Below are 16,936 nucleotides of genomic sequence, written 5' to 3' on the forward strand. Positions count from 1 at the left end.
ATCATATATCATACCGTACCATACCATATCATATCATGTCATCATATCAAATCATATATCATATCGTACCATACCATACCATATTCATACCATATCATATATCATATCATGTCATATATCATATCACATATCATACCGTACCATACCATATCATATCATGTCATATCATATATCATATCAAATCATATCATGTCATATATCATATCATACCATAGCGTATCAAATCATATCATATCATATCAAATCATATATCATATCATATCATACCATACCATATCATAGCTCATATCATACCATATCATATATCATATCATGTCATATCATATCATATATCATACCGTACCATACCATACCATATCATACCATATCATGTCATATCATATATCATATCATGTCATATCATATCATGTCATATCATATATCATACCATATCATATCATACCATATTATGTCATATCATATATATCATATATCATACCGTACCATACCATATCATACCATATCATATCGTATCATGTCATATCATATATCATATTCATATCATATCATGTCATATATCATATATCATATCATGTATCATATATCATACCGTACCATACCATATCATACCATAATTATCATATCGTATCATGTCATATCATATATATCATGTTATATATCATATCATGTCATACCATATCATATATCATACCGTACCATACCATATCATATCATATCATATATCATATCATATGATATCATATCAAATCATATATCATATCGTACCATATCATACCATATTCATATCATATCATATCATATCATATCATATCATGTCATATCATATATCATGTCCATACCTGTGGAGTAACGGTCAGCGCGTCTGGCAGCAAAACCAGGTGGCCCGGGTTCGATTGCCGTTCGGTGCAAGTTACCTGGTTGAGGTTTTTTCAGGGTTTTCCCTCAACCCAATATGAGCAAATGCTGGGTAACTTGCGGTGTTGTACCACGGACTCATTTCACCGGTATTAATTACCTTCATCTCATTCAGACGCTAAATAACCTAAGCTGTTGACAAAGCGTCGTAAAATAACCTACGTACTAAAATAAAAATATCATATCATATATCATATATCATGTCATGTCATATCATACAATCCTTAAACAGTTGCATGGAATTTGCATGGCTTTCATAATAATTTAATTTTGTACATGTAGATCTATAAGTGAGAAAGAATTATTAATTTTCATTAGCTTAAACTTCCCTAGCAAGAACAAATGTTTGTTGAATAGGTCTAAGTTTTTATATCGCAAGTTCAGCCCTCAGTTAAAACTTAGTTCTATCTTGAGATTTTTGTAAAATGGGTAAAGCATTTGTTTTATTGAGATTCTTGCAAAATAAGTAAAGCATTTGGAATTTTTATCACAGCTCTTATCATCTTGAGCTATAATGTATTTTTGATGTCATATTACTTCTTGCACTACTATCACCCCATCAGTCACCACCACCACCACCACCACTACTACTACTACTGCTACCGCTACTGCCACTGCTACTGCTACTGCTACTGCAGAAAGTATATATATAGACATAATATGCTAAACTTCAAGAAAAAATACAAGTACGAAGGGGATATGTATCAAGACAGAACTATATCTCACGACACACTGACAATTGCGCTGTTGGCGTAAAGTTACAAAATTTATCATAATTGAGTCTGATCAAAGAGATGAGGCAATATCAAGATTGCAATTTATATCTCCCAACAACCTTATGCACTCACATCGTATAGTAGGCCGACATTTCTCGTTCATAACTTTTTTCAAATTACATTCCAGAATTAAATTTTAACCTCGTACAGAAATTTTTAATTATTTACATATTATATAACAATACGGTGTATGGTTGCCTTTAACTTCTAACCGTTAATTTTTGCAATCCGTGCTTCAATTTATTAACCAATTAAAAGTTTATTCTGTGATTTTTAACGTCATGTAACATAAATAGGCGGAAAGCTTCTGATTTTTTTTACATGTCTGTCCGTTCGTCCGTCTTCCCGCCTCTGCTACCAGTTTTCGTATTTTATGGCACATAATGTTTCGAAATTTAAAAATAATCAAGTCTAGTTAGAAATTCATGAATTATAATTACATACCATGACACAAAAGAACAGATTTACTGTTTCTTAACTATTGAAAAACGTTTTTGTGATTTTGTATATTTACTGTTTTAAAAATTATGGACATTTGAATTTCTGAAGAAGTTCTTATACGAGCACTTGAATATAATATAATTATTATGAAACATTGTAGGTTATGTCGTTAAAAATTTCTAATCTTAAGGTTTTTCTAGAACTCAGAAAAGTGGCGAAATAATGATGGTTTTGAGGCTATATTTTGTTTTAACAAAATCTCTGTGACTCAGTATACAGTAGTGATAAAAAAACCGGACCGACCCTTGTAGCTGATTTCAGAGCCTTGTTCACTCCAGAGCGTGATAGACTGGTGACTAAGACTTTCGTGGTTCGAATCCTGCCTGGGAAGCAAACTTTTTTTTGTTCCTTATTCAAATTTATTCCCAATACTTTTCGATTGGAGCGATATTTTACTACTTAATTAACTTATTATTCCCAGAACATGAATTTTATCAGTGTATTTTCTAGTGAATTTCGAAATGGGCTACGTCAGCAGTCGAAACTACAACAATTGCAATAGATTACTCGCTATCTTGTGAATGCGGGCGTGGCATGCGCAGTGGCTCATTTCAGGGACTTTGATTATTCCGTCGGTCCGGTTTTTTTTGCCACTACTGTACATTTATTAAAGTTTACACATGGAAAATAAATGTAAATAAATCTAAGCAAGATAATATATTAAAACAATGTCAAAACGGTAACGAACCTCTGTTAAAAATGATAGTGATAGGCCTACATAAAATTCTGTACGTTGTGTAACTCTTGCCTATTGGTATAGAATTTCGTATTTTGTGCAACACTGAATTTATTTCTTGTCTTGGCATACTTAGTGACTAATTGCTACCTCTACCATTTAGCCTAAACTGTAACCACTTGCATTTCTGTCCCTTATGCCTGTCTTTCGCTTCTTGTTTTCCTGTTTCTTCAGCCGAGGGATATATTTGAATTACTTCATTAACTTAGACACTGACCTCGATTCTGAAAATAAATGCTCTCCATGCTTCGCTTAGTATGTAGCTGTTCCTTTATAATATAATATAATATAATGAATACTTTCGGTATCGTGTACCTAGACCAGAAATGAACAGATAGAAGAATTCGTAGCAACCGAGTAGTAGAACAGGGTCACTATCCGTATATTCTTCGTTCCGTCAGAGACGTAATAATTATCTCTGCGGCTCCCATTCGGTAGCTCAGTGCTGTAGCGGACTCAGGTTCGATCCTCGGCTTTGACTAAAGTCCTACTTGTAATGGAAAAAAATGACAGGAAATTCATAGGATCCCTGTAGTTACGTGAAACGTTTATGCTGTCAGTTGGGTGTTATTGTGATATTAAGATTTCTAAGGAATTGCTTCTCATTTATGATTGTCAATATGGTAGAGAGTGAATAAACTTACCTTAGTACAAACACAAGAACACAAACAATAAATCACACTAACATACGAAAACAAAAACACATACAAGATCGCATCTTCATTCAGGAAATTAAACTACATCACATACAGAACATAAAACACTCTACAAAAGCATCTCAACACACAAACAAAGAGATTTAATACAACCTAACAGGTGTATATAAACTCACATGCAATAGCTGCAATAATTTCTACATCGGATAGACAGGGAGATCATTTCAAGGAGTAGTAGTAGTAATGATATTTAACGAATATAAATTTATTCTCATTTAAATATTAAGTAAATTTAAAAATACTGTATTAGCTAAAATTGTTTCGGATTGTTAAATAGTTACCTATAATGTTTACGTAATCAATCCATTGAAAAACTTTTTGGCTCTGATCGTGTCGCACTGTTAACAGTAAGTTGTTACACAAAGGCCAGAAACATAATCATAGCAGGACTTCGTTATTACTTTCTGTCCACTCTTTGGTAACATAACATTTAGAATTTCTTCGTTCTTTGAAGTTATGAAAATGCATAAATTCCATTTTCTCTTAGAAAACTAATTACAAGGATTGACGTGTGTTCAGTTTTAAACAGGTTTAAGAGCGGTGACGGGTGAAATTTTGGTCATTTTAAGTCAAAAATCGTTCTCTTGTAAAAAATGAATAATCAATCTCTTATTTATATGTTGAGCAAGTTTCAATGCCCTGCGGCGCTCGAAAGCATAAAAATTACGCAATATATAACTTTAATTTCATGCAAATTTTACAAGCTGTTTTCTCACATTTTTTTTTTCAGCACATTTCGTCAGGTTCGAAGTGTAAAGGCTCTTACAATTTTGATGATAGCATCAAGAAATTTTTACTGCGTGTTCTAAGTACTGTGATAAAGAAAATGGCGCATGGGCTTTATGATTAAACGAATACTTTTTAAAATAAAAATAAATTGTTTATAGTAACATTGCAAAATTTCTATTTTTAGGTATACAGTGGTTATACAAACTTTTTCCCCCCTTATATAGTAAAGATTTAGAAAACTAATACGTGATGTTTTTCTAAATATGCCACTGTCCTTGCAAAAAGAATTTCAAACATTTTACTTAAAAATTAAACGACACGTTTCATTTTGAAATATGCAATTTTTTTTAAATATTTTTGTTAATAACTCAGAAACTAAATTCACTCACAGAAATAATACTTCACCACAACATTATCAATCACGCCGTGATTATGTGTGCAAAAATCAAAGACGTAGCTTCAAACTGTATAAAATAGACAATTCACCCATCTTAAGTAATGTTAATTTAGTCTTAAGTGGTTAGGTACAGCTTACACAGTAAAATTTTGGAAATATTCACCACATTTTTCCTCCATTACTGTATCTTCGTAAGTGTAAAACACTGTCCTTTTGCTATATGAAAAAAAAATTACATTTTTGTTTTCAAAATTCACTGTGCAGTGATGAAGCGTTTCCCATATAACTCAAAAACTATCCAAGTTTCTATGATGAAATATTTTGTGTGTATTTATGCATGTTATATCTACAATATGATGCAAGATCACTTCTCTAGCTTTGATAGATTGTCTGATAAAAAATAAATTCATTTAGAACATTGTCAAATATCAGTACTTTCTTCTAACAAAAAATAAAAAAATATATATATTGTTTATTGAGGAATGTAGTTGCAAGATCATGATATTGTAAACATGAGTTTCAACAATAAAATAAAAGAACGAGAACATGAAAAAGTTAACAAGTTTATGAGTTCTGAGGGAAACGATTCATCACTGCACAGTAAAGTGCTACCATTATGAATTTTGAAAAAAATTTAGGCTATATATAAATAATTTTTTTAAAGAGTAAAAATATTTTTTTACACATACCAATTTTCATTATTGTACAAGATACAGTAATGGAGGAAAAAAATGTTGAATATTTCCAAAAATTTTACTGCTGTAAGCTGCGTATACCTAACCCCTTAAATATTCGACTTTAAAACATCTTATTTATTTATATTACAATTATTATGCCCACTAATATTAACTCTATTAACATGGTTAATTTATAATTGTTATAGATTTACGTAAACACAGTCGGGCTTAATCAGTTGAATGGAAGTCTCAGGCAGGAAGTTAGGGTAATTTGAGGTAATAACATTCTAAGTTGACAGTTTGCAATTATGCATTTTTCTGTTGTGTTTGAATTTTGTTTTGTCATTATATCTATGCTACTAAATGATAAAGTGAATAAAAACAGGAAGAAAAATTAATGAACGAAATAACGGAGTGTAAGAAAATAGTAATGAACGAATATGAAAAATGGACGAATTTTCTCATTGACGAAACGTCTGAGGATTCTGAATTACAATGATTACAGTAGGTTTTAATTCATGATTAAATCACAGAAAACGTTCTTGCGAAAATATATTAAAAGCTTCAAGGTTCTCCACTTATGTTGAAACCTGGAGAACATGAACGTTAATTTGTGCTTCACCAGTTGGTGTTTTGTAAAATAATTTATTTAGGTTGTTTAAGTACAGTAATTAAGTTTTTTCTGTAAAGCTTCTGATTCACTCCGGTATACGATGCAGTTAATTTGCTGATTAGGCGAGTGACGTTCACATATCCTTGACTTCAAATAAATGTAGTTTCCAAAATATATATCAAAAGTAAAGGCTGCAGCGAAGGATAGCAAGTGACCGCTTTAGAGCTTACCGCTTGTTCCGTATCGAGTCGCCTTTGGTATTTAATATTCTCCTACTACCTCGTAATAGAAACTGAAACTAGAATTTTATATTGTGTTGTCATAAGAACATCTAGTACAGTACGGTACCACCACAAGATAATTTTATCGCGATGTCTTTTCATTAGGAATAGGTATCATACAGTATATTTTAGAGTTCTAATAAGTAGACTCTTAAAGATCAACTTTTAGGCACTTAAAATTATCGAAAAGGCACTAAAATACAGTTTTAGGCATATAAAAATAAATTTTCGGCAGTTAAAATGATTTATGTACCTTAAATCTGTTTGTAGACCTATGCATTCTAACCACAATAGCTATAAAATCTATCTATTTCGTTGCTCTGTGACTGTTGATACTTAAGTGTCAATATTACTTACTTACTTACTTACAAATGGCTTTTAAAGAACCCGGAGGTTCATTGCCGCCCTCACATAAGCCCGCCATCGGTCCCTATCCTCTGCAAGATTAAACCAGTCTCTATCATCACATCCCACCTCCCTCAAATCCATTTTAATATTATCCTTCCATCTACGTCTCGGCCTCCCCAAAGGTCGTTTTCCCTCCGCCCTTCCAACTAACACTCTATATGCATTTTTGGATTCGCCCATACGTGCCACATGCCCTGCCCATCTCAAACGTCTTACAATTACAATAAAATTATTAGTTTGCCAATGAATTTAAAATGAACAAAATTGCTCTTAACTGGTACTGCAACATGTATCAAGTTTTTCTCTAAATTTTCTGTTGTGAAACTTTGCCTTTTCTTAGGCCAGGGATGCAGAACTGTGCTACAATTGTGACAGACGTCACAAGCCGGAACAAGTAACTCATCCCTTCCCTTCAACCCTCGCGTCATTGGACATGGTATTCAGTGTGATTGCCAAACGTCACAGATACGTCATTGAAGGCTCCGGCCTTGTGGGCGGGGGAACAAACTCTTTCCTCATGCTTCCAACCCTCTCGTCCGCAGTTCTACAACCCTGTCTTAGACAAAACCTTTTACAAGCGAAAAAATATATTTACAGTGATACCGAAGTAATGGGTGGGCCTACATATTTAAATCTAGCATTTTTCCATGCTGATTTCTTTAGTGGGAAGTACATCCTCCCTATTCATCACATTTCTATTGCCTGCTGAAGTGCTTAAAAACAGTCAGTTTACACTAATTTCTTCATTCCTACAACCGAACTACTATAAGGTCTTTGAACCAAATACACTCATGGAAAAAAAAATCCAACTATCTCTTTCATTGCTGTACGAACAAAATAAAAACGCACATTAACATAATATAAATAGGTATTTTTAGACTCTGAAACCTCAAAACAGGTAGGCAAAATAGGCATTTTAGGCACCATAAAATCCTTCAAAACATTAATATTTTGTACAAAACATGAAGACGTCATATTTAACTAGTTTCATTTATTACTACAGGAAAAAAAATGGGAATTTAGCCTAAAATCCGGGGTCTAGTATTAAGATACGAAATATTAACAAGTAATAAATTATTAATCGTAACTCAATATGCAGTAGATATTTATTTAATTGCAGTGAGCGTTACTTTTTATTTCTCATATAGCAAAAGTATTGAAAATATAATTTTCCAGTATACGTAATATACATGTCCGGGCAAAATCGAATTTTTGGCTGGTACAATCAGGTGCCGCTGCATTTGTGGGAATTGCCTCTAGGTAAGTTGTTATTTAATAGTCTCTATTATAGCCTATGTTTATTGTAAAGGGCAGTCATCGCGTCTGTAATTCAGGGTATCAATTCACAATAATAAATTAATTCAAGACTAAAATAATTTTTATGTAAAATAATTAATGTAGTATCACTGTCTAGTATACTGTATACAGTCACGAAGTTCAATACGTAGGGAATATGCAGCCATAGATAGTTGCTAACCACTAGGATCGCTACTATCGCCCCATCACAGACAATGCGAAATAGTACCGGCACAGTCTGTTGTTCATAGTACCCTTACAACTCAGGCTTCGTGACTGTATATACTAGACTGTGGTAGTATACTAGATTTTTCGATAAGCAGATATTCACTTCTGAAATGATACGGTGGTAGTGTAGGGTGGATGAGATGGCGTCGGTAGTGATAGTGGTGGCGATGGTGGTGGTAATGATGATTATGAATCAGTTAGTAGGAGATATACAGTGACGATTTTTGACGGGAAAGGACAAGAAATTAACAATATTAGGCGTTACCTCCAAGAATTTCACTAGAACACGTTCAGTCTCCTATTAAATGACTCTCGCGGATTTCTTCCAGGTCTGAACGTGACCGCTTGCCTTAAGCTCTGCGCTTTCATTGCGCTCGGGGTCCATGGTTCCAGAATTGTACAAATTTAGAAAAACTGGATTCCTCGAGAAATGTGTCTTTGCCGCTGTTTTGACAGGCGAGGTAAGCCAGCGCTTTCCAGTTCAAGGCGTCGCAACGCCTCGGGCACCGCTCGAGTCATTGAGCCTGATTCATGTCACATCAAGGTCACTCGTTCACTTTCACTCTCGTTAACTCTCGTGTATACGCTACATTCAAATGACATTGAAATCGCCCTGTATCACGCATGTGTTCAATATCACCACACTCATAATCGTCATTCTTCACGCATCAAGCATCGTTGCCAGTAGCAATACACGTACGATACATAATTTTAATTCAATGTTTCTTTGGACGTCTTATATTTATTCTGCCGATTGATTGCTAGCTTATAAACCGATGAGATGACCTTGAAATAATAATCGCAATGTGCAGGTTATCTTGTTATCTCTTTGGCCTTTCATTGTATCGTCAAAGTTAAACATTTTAATTATTTTCGAATATCTGTGTTTCTTTCCTTCAATTTTCAGAACGTTGTAGCTATTTAATATAATTTTGTGCGAGATCGTGCGTATTTGCTTGGTTTCCGCACAAAACCAATCCGCGGAAAGTCTAAAATTCCACACTCAATATTCCCAACCTAACACACATAACAATTTCCCTCTTCTTACCGCTTAAGTGACATATTGATTTTACTGCTTTAGGCTTTTAACATATTATTTTTAGAGACGTTCAATGTAGTAATAATTATAAATTGGAAACTTACCACTGCAATTTCACCTAAATTGCACTGCTAATTATTGTTTTTAAATATTTGCAAAAATTAAGTAAACTCTATAACTCCACTAAAGTTACTGCATTCGTGATGCAAGTAACATTAAGGAAGCCGTGAAAAAATCAACAAGAGTCCAGACTCATCATAGACTGGGGGGGGGGGGGAAAGACAGACGTATATCACGGCCTGCTGGAGTATAGTAAACTCAGAAAACATTTTAAAGCAACAATGTTGAAGATAGATAATTTTGTTTTGCAAATTTGCCGCCATTGGACAGAAACCAAGATGGAGATTTCATTGCAACTAATTAGAAATTCCTCTTTCAGGTATGTAATAAACGATCTTCGCACAAAATAATGTACGATACACGAGCGGTATGTTTTCTTTCAATTCTCGGAAATTAAAAAAGCTCAACTACGTTTCGCTTTTTCAAACTTTTCCTCGAACATGAAAGCTTGAACATACCGCTCTTGTAACGCATATTACTATTTTTGAATTATGATCACGTCTCGTTTACTTATTGTCAGTGTTCTGTTTCGAGATAACACTTTTGGTCTATACATTGTTATAAAATTTAAAATATTCTCTTTCCTTGATTTATTTGATTACAAAAGCATTATAAATCAGTTTACATAATTATTTTTTCCATTTTATGCAATTAATATGTACTGCTTATATATGGTACAGTCTCTCCAAAGCATTTACATTTGCTAACACATTAGTTTGTAATTAGTTTGATAACATAGAAGAAAACTTTTAGAGATTTTCTGAACGTCGCATCAAATTTATGTGAATATTTTGACAGTTTGAGTGCCTGCCCATGTACAATGAAAAACTAAGGGTGGAATTCATAGTCGTCACTTATAAAATGAGGAGAGACTTAAGTAATGAGCGTTTCCCTAGCACTTATTTTAGATCGTATTGCAGAGACGCTACTCATTCATATGCCCTGAGCATTCCCTTAAGATCGAAATAAATGCGGCAACATGGCTAGACGTGAGCGCTTTCGCACATTCAGTTGTTTTCCAGCACCTTCAAATTGTTAAATCGGCATTATTATCGTAGACAGATACACAAGTAAATACTATAGAGCTCAAAATTATAAAGAATATCGAGAAAGCATTTTGCAAAAGAAGAAAGAAGTGAGCTAAGAGAAATAGTTAAGAAATATAAATAAATATAAATCTGCACAAACCAACTGCAAAATAATAACAAAATCAGAATAGTTTTATGTTTTGCCAAAGTAGATTATTATTATTATTATTATTATTATTATTATTATTATTATTATTATTATTATTATTATTATTATTAGTTATTGCTGTAGCATAAAATCTCAAAGCAACCAGTATTTTCAGCAGTGGTAAAATCGGTAAACCTCTCATGATTGTATTATGATTTTTAACGAGAGGCACCAGAATATTCACAACAGTGTTCTTGTTGAAACGATATCTCTTCAATTGTTGGTCATTGTACATCTGTAAAGGGTTTTCTATATCTCTGATAATATCTTTCGTTTTGCCGAAACAGATTTTCATTTTCATTATAGAACTCAATAAATTCAATAAAATCATAACCATCATTCATTGTATACCGAATCAGCTGATTACAATGCATATGAGGAAACTCTTGAGTAAGCTGACAAGCTACCTTATTTGAATAAGTGTTCACTTCAGTGGGATTTATGAATTGGAAATTATTATAAGCAACTGCTCAAGGGTTTCCTTACGATAAATGTTGACTGTGAATTCGGTCCTAAGTAGTGTTTTCCGTATATATTACATATAGCTTTTCGATATTAGAGGCTATCGATATTTAACAAATATAATTAATTATTTCTTAAAGATTATTTTTTGTGAAATAGAAAACATAAATGAAACATACGATGAAAGAGTAATGGAACGGAGAAAAATTCTCTCCGGCGCCGGGATTTGAACCCGGGTTTTCAGCTCTACGTGCTGACGCTTTATCCACTAAGCCACACCGGATTCCACCCCGGCGTCGGAAGAATCGTCTCAGTTTTAAGTTCCAACTCTTGGATTCCCTCTAGTGGCCGCCCTCTGCACTACATCATAGATATCTATGAACCTAGGACCGAAGTCCACACATGTGCTGAGGTGCACTCGTAATGAGTGACTAGTTGGCCGGGATCCGACGGAATAAGCGCCGTCTTAAATCACGAAGTGATTTACGCATATCATATATATTATTATAATGTACCGAAGTACATATGATATTTCCATGCAGATATTCTGCGTCATCATACGATGAAAGAGTAATGGAACGGAGAAATCAAATCCCGGCGCCGGAGAGAATTTTTCTCCGTTCCATTACTCTTTCATCGTATGATGACGCAGAAAATCTGCATGGAAATATCATATGTACTTCGGTACATTATAATAATATATATAAATAAAACAGTTTAAGAAAGGAATGTATATGTCAGATGCACAGTTAGTTAAGAAATAATTGAGTGCGTTAGTTAGAAATAATAGGGAGTTCTAAATTTCATAAATGTCTGTCGATTCTCAATAAAATACACCAAGTCGAGATGCTCTCTTTACATATAGTGGTCGGCCTGGGTAGCGTAGTCGATTTAGCGCTGGGCTTCTGTGCTCGAGGTTGCGGGTTCGATCCCGGTCCAGGTCGATGGTATTTAAGTGTGTTTAAATGTCACAGGCTCATATCAGTAGATTTACTGGCATGTAAAAGAACTCCTGCGGGACAAAATTCCGACACATCGGCGACGCCGATATAACCTCGGCAGTTGCGAGCGTCGTTAAATAAACCATAATTTTTTTTACATTATAGTATTCATACTGTACCGAATTCCAGGTAAGAAAAACTTTGTGGTAAACGAACATTTGATGCGAAATGTATCACGTCGTTGTGATACGTAACGTGATTTGTCATCTAATTGCATTGCACGAACTCTCCACTTGCGTTCAGTACAGTCTGTTAATATGGAAAGTGGAAATAAGTTTCTGTTAGTATGAAGACAGGCATTGGATTCTATAAAGTAATGCATTTTTATAATACCTTATTTATGATTAGTCCGATTTTTCCACACAAGAACGATATGGAGGTAAACATTTGATAACTGTAAAAAAATTGTATTACGCAGTCGTCTTAATGCTGCTGCCTGTGCAGTCCACCACGCTACAGCACAGACTCCGATCTCTACAGTGGCAAGTGTATTTGTTCATAGTTTATGTTCAGTATAATATTAATAATGTTTATATGTTTAGGCACGTACCGAAGAGATAAATTTGTAGGGTTTCAAAAGAGTGAACAAGTCTCGGCATTACATGCGAAATCCCCACACCTGTGGAGTAACGGCTAGCGCGTCTGGCCGCGAAATCAGGTGGCCCGGGTTCCATTCCCGATCGGGACAAGTTACCTGGTTGAGGTTTTTCCGGGGTTTTCCCTCAACCCAATAGGCTATGAGCAAATGCTGGGTAACTTTCGGTGCTGAACCCCGGACTCATTTCACCTGCATTATCACCTTCATCCCATTCAGACGCTAAATAACCTAAGATGTTGATAAAGCGTCGTAAAATAACCTACATGCGAAATGGTACAGGTTATGTCAGGTTGTGACGTAGGTTCTATTTGCATGACTGCAACAGTACGGCCTAAAGGAAGCTCTCCTATTTTAGACATTTAGGGCCGTATTCTTAGATATCCTTAGCGCTTCCGGTGGATGATCAGCGAACTAACATGTTTCGTATTCATAAACCAGTGTTAGCGGTATGATATGATATATGATATGATATGATATGACATGACATGACATGACATGACATGACATGACATGACATGACATGACATGGTATATAAATCCCGTACAAGTAACCAGTCGATAGCCAGGGCTAGTTTAGCACGGTCGTAGCGCGGGCTAGCAAAATGTCTATGCATAGCACCCTACATATCTGAATTCTGAACGTATTACGAATTTCGGTTCATGATTTTTACATATTTCACTTCTGTCTAAATGATCATAAACGTTCAACATCTCGATAAGGAATTGCGAACTAATTTTTAGAGCGCGCGTCATCACTAGCCTATAGGAAAAACACGTATGATTTGGTACTATGGCACTATATGAAATGATAAAGCTCTACCCATTTGTTTACCTCAATATTTTATCTGGAATTCAGTACTGTATACGTAGGGAATGTCTTAACGATTACCCTTGAGATTACCGTTTCGATATTTGAACAGTAATACATTTCTACGAATTGTATTAACCTATTACAATTTGATTTATTTCCTTTTTCTGAATCAGAATGAGCTGCTGCTCTTGCTTGAATGTCTGTTTACGCCGGCATATTTCTCATGCCGGCCAACAGTGTGTTATCCAGGATGCATGCAGGGAACCCCACATATCCCAGAACCAAGTTCCTTCTCGAAATCGCCAGCTTGTGATCGGAGAAATGCTAAAAAGAGTAATGGAACAGATAAATTTTGATGGAATGATCTCGATGGGAAAAGGCGAAACACTGATACACCCTAACTGCGACTTTGTCCGCCACAGTTTTGGCCGAGATTTGAACTCGGACCGCCTACGCCAAAGCCACCGCAGGGACTAATTTCAATGACTGAACATGATCCAGTATTGATCCAAAATCACTGTTACTCTGAGTGCTCATAAATTTTATGTTCGACGTCAGGTGGAATAGTTATTCATCCTTGAGAAATACTTTGAAGAATTGGTCGTGTAGTGCCAGAGATTTCACACAATACCCGCTTCATAGCGCGAGAATGATCTTTTAGAGATTGCAATACAATAACTTTCAGAGTGAATGGAGTTTGGCTGCCCGGGTCTATACGTCACACTAAGTCGTCTGACGAGAGATGCAATTGCTTCGTTCATCAAATCGCAACCGTTCTTGTATTGAATGAAAACTCTTCTTTACACATTTATAACTTGTAATAGCTGATGTGATTGTTATACTGTAGGTTATGTCTAGATTTGATAGTACTGAAGGCAAACATTGTTCTGATGTATGTCTTCGAAAAAAATGTTTCGGAATGATGAATGTGTTTTGTAATATTCGGGTGGAGACAAAATATCACAATAACTGGCCTGACGACCTGATTAGCTACCCGACTTGTACGAACTGAGGCTAAGGTAGCGAATTACACTCAAGTTTCCACACTAGGGGACACATTGCGCAAGCTTAAAGATCGATATACATCGCCACTGGTCGAACGACCTACGCAGCTTGTAGGTCTGGCATTTGTTAGTCCAGATTTAGAGAACAAGGCGTTCCTTTGAGTTTGCTTTACACGTATAACCGCGAGAGAACAATTGCTTGTAAGGCAGAGGTCCCGCCCTCGAATACTGGAAAGGAAACCGAAAGCTAATAGATGGGTTCTTTGCACCAACGTCAATGTCAACATCATCATAATTATTATTATCATAACCTCCATAATTCACCATCTTCATCATGAAACAATGCGTTCTGTTTATGAAACGATGGCAATTTGACCTTATTAAAATTGTCCATATTTTATTCAAAAGAGGTGCAGCGTATACTTTCTTTCCTCCACACGATCACAACACTCTTCAATATTATCCATTCCCTCCCACCGAACATCCTCATATTCATCTTCTTTCACTGTGGCTGTTCCTCGGCTTTGGAATTCCCTACCGAGTTTTGTCAGGGACTGTCAGACATCAAACCAATTTAAGAATAGGGTAACGAAATATTTTTCTAACAATTCTTGTTAACAATAATAGCTGTTTCAGGTTTCTCAATGTTTAATGGTTATATAAATCACAGATAAATATTATCTCATTATCATTATATTATTATTATTATTATTATTATTATTATTATTATTATTACTATTTCTTACCAGTGTTTATTATTGTCATACTAACATTACTTATCCAACTTTCATTATTTACTTTCATGTTGTTTTATGGTCTAGATATTAATGTAATAATTATGTAAGCAATTGTATTCAATTAGAATTAGAGTCTGGCTAGGCGGAAGAGAAGGCCTACTGGCCTTAGCTCTGCCAGATTAAATAAATAAATAAACAAAATTTGATAAAGTACACAGAAACTCTCAATATTCGAAGTTTTGATCTACTTTTGTCTTCAGTTACACAGAAAGACGAAAATGGTATCCTAGTCGTCGGAATCGTTACAAATGGCTAGATCCACATAGTCGGTTATATGCATTGTATTTATAACGAACCTTCAAAGTAAGATAGATTCAGCCTTCGGAATGTGAATTTTTGTATACTTTACCAAGAATAGAAAAAGTCAAAAGTTTCTTCTCCCTCATGTAGATCTCTGCATCGGACCATGAAACTTTTGATAGATATGTGTGTAGAGACATGAATTTAACACTTTGGAGGAATTTGCAATTTTTATTCAAGTTTCCATGTCTGAGAATCTCGCGAAACTTAAATTTTCACAATAGTGATTTTCGTCTATACAGAGTATATTTGAGATCACATATTACAATACGATAGTGAGAGTGTAGGTCATCAATACAAACAGCAATGCCTGCCCATATGTAGGTACATTGTTTTGACGGTACTCTGATGGACGTTGGGGAGTATGAAGGTAGGCGAAATTATCACTACAGTGCTATTGCCTATTGCCCCAAAGTCAAATTAGGAGGCATGCATGTTCACATTGTAGGGCTTAGATGTTAGCACTTATGTGCAAGGATCTCCGATGAAAAATAAAATTTGATTCTTTTCATAGTAGTAATTCCTTTCAGACATAATGTATTACTGAATCGGTGTCATGGATGACATTTCAGATGAAAATAAATTGCCGGTAACATCAATAAGTAAACTTTGACCATTGGGAAACAAAGTTTTTGAAGTGGGGTAACTTAAAGGACTGTCGATCTTCATTGCGCTAACATGCAGCATTTAAACTTTGACTTTTGGAAAATGTGATAGGCACGGTAGAAATCAAAGGCTAAAAGTGGGTCGCACCTTCAAAACGTTTGGGAACCACTGATATATGTATGAAAGGTTTTCACTCCCCTTTCGTAGGACGCCGTACTAATGATTTTCATCGTTCTTTGAAAATGTATCACTCTCAATTCAGTAAGAACTCGCAAGCTTTGTATACAGTAACACGCTTGGTGGCCACTAGGTCACCAGCGATGACATGGGAATTGGAAATTTTATATAGAAGTTTCTGGGCCACCGGAGTAGTCTAGGGGTAGTAAGTGAGCTTCGTGCTCGGACATTGGTTCGAATCTCTCTTCGGCTGATTAAATGGTTGGTTTTTCCGAGGGTTTTCCCAGTCGTAAGGCTAATGTCAGGTAGGCCAATCCTATAGATAATCCTCGGGCTCATTTCGACATACTCCACAGTCTAGTATATAAGTCACGAAGCTCAATACGTAGTAAATATGCATACATAGATAGTTGCTAACCACCAGGATCGCTACTATTGCCTCATTACAGGCAATGCGAAATAGTACCTGCACAGTCTATTGTTCCTAGTACCCTCATAAACTCAAACTTCGT

Source organism: Periplaneta americana, chromosome 11 (assembly GCF_040183065.1).
Source record: "Periplaneta americana isolate PAMFEO1 chromosome 11, P.americana_PAMFEO1_priV1, whole genome shotgun sequence".
NCBI classification, from domain to species: domain Eukaryota; kingdom Metazoa; phylum Arthropoda; class Insecta; order Blattodea; family Blattidae; genus Periplaneta; species Periplaneta americana.